Raw genomic sequence first — 1,556 nt, 5'->3', positions numbered from 1 at the left:
ATGGCTGTTGGCAAGAACAAGCACCTTATGAAAGATGGTGACAAGGTTGCCAAGAAGAAAAGTGGTTAATCCAGTTATAAAAGATTGATATGATGTGAAAACACCAACTATGGTAAATATAAAAATATTGGAAAAACACTAGTCACTAGAACTCAAGGAATCAAAATTGCATGTGATGACCTCAAGGGTCGTATTTTTGAAGTGAGTCTTGTTGATCTGCAGAATGAAGTTGCATTTAGAAAATTCAAGTTAAATACTGAGAATGCTCAGGGCAAAAACTGCCTGATTAAATTTCACAGCATGGAGACAAAATGTGCTCCACGGTCAAAAAATGGCAGACCATGACTGAAGCTCATGTTGTTGTCAAGACCATTGATGGTTATTTGCTTTGTTTATTATGTGTTGGTTTTACTAAAAAAAAAAACCCACAATAATCAGATTCTGAAGCGCTCTTAAGCACCAACAGGTTCACCAAACCTGAAGAAAATGGAAACCATGACCAGACAAATGACTAGAAAAAAGTGGACATTAAATTGATTGCAAATAAATAAAGTGATTCTAGAAAGCATTAGAAGAGTCATAGAAAAGGCTTATCAATCTATTTATCTGTTCCATGATGTCTTCATTAGGAAAAATATGCTGAGAAAGCCTAAGTATGAATTGGGAACACTCAGCTTTATGGTGAAGGTAGTAGTTCTGGAAAAGCTACTGGGGATGAGATAGGTGCTAAGTTTGAATGAGCTGATGAATATGAGCTACCAGTTCAAGAATCTGTTTAAAATTCAGACTTTTAATGGTGACAAGTAAAAAGTCTTACTTGTAATGTTTAAAAAATAAAAACAGCCCTGGCTGGTGTGGCAAAGTTGGTTGGAACCTCGCTCTGTACAATGAAGGGTCTTGGGTTCTATTCCCAGTCCAGGCACATACCCAGATTGTGGGTTTGATCCCCAGTAGGTACTTGACTGATGTTTCTCTCTCACATCGATGTTTCTCTCCCTTTTCCTTCCTCTCTCTCTAAAATCAATAAAAATAAGTAAGTAAAATAAAAACAATAATAAATAAATAAAAATAAAAACAATAGTGTATTCAGTCTCAAATAGCAGTTCTTTCTGAGTAACAAGTTCACATTTGACTTTTAGTGTTGGTTTTTTTTTTGGCTTCTCTATTTTCTCTAAATGTTGTACATTGAATAATTTATTCCTTTTGTAAAAAAAAGTATTTTTTCAAAATGAAACAATTCTGGCGGGAGGAGGGGGAGGGCTGGAAGGGGCCAATGGGGGAGGGGGAAGGGTACATCTGTATTTCTTTCAACAATAAAGATAATTTTTTAAAACAATGAATAAATTCAACATCCAATTATCCTGTAAACATTAATGCCAAAAAAAGACCAAGGAAATTAATATGCCATTCAGTTGACAAAATGAATTTGTTTATGAATGAATCAATAAATATTTAGTTGTCAGTATGTATATGCAGGTATATTGGAGTCCATAGTTAGATGCATCCAGAAGTTGGATAAAAGGTCACTCCCTGAGAATCAAACCAGTAAGATTCAA

The 1,556-nt window shown here is 34.7% G+C and overlaps 1 pseudogene; it reads left to right on the top strand.

The window, feature by feature from the left end:
* Nucleotides 1-779, top strand: LOC138994832 (small ribosomal subunit protein eS1-like; annotated as a pseudogene).
* Nucleotides 780-1,556: the final 777 nt, after the last annotated feature.

The sequence above is a fragment of the Myotis yumanensis genome, unplaced genomic scaffold (assembly GCF_028538775.1).
Source record: "Myotis yumanensis isolate MYYU_CA2020_CCGP unplaced genomic scaffold, mMyoYum1.0.hap1 SCAF_16, whole genome shotgun sequence".
NCBI lineage: Eukaryota > Metazoa > Chordata > Mammalia > Chiroptera > Vespertilionidae > Myotis > Myotis yumanensis.
Note: the sequence above shows the minus strand (reverse complement) of the source record. Positions and strands in the feature narration are given on the sequence as shown.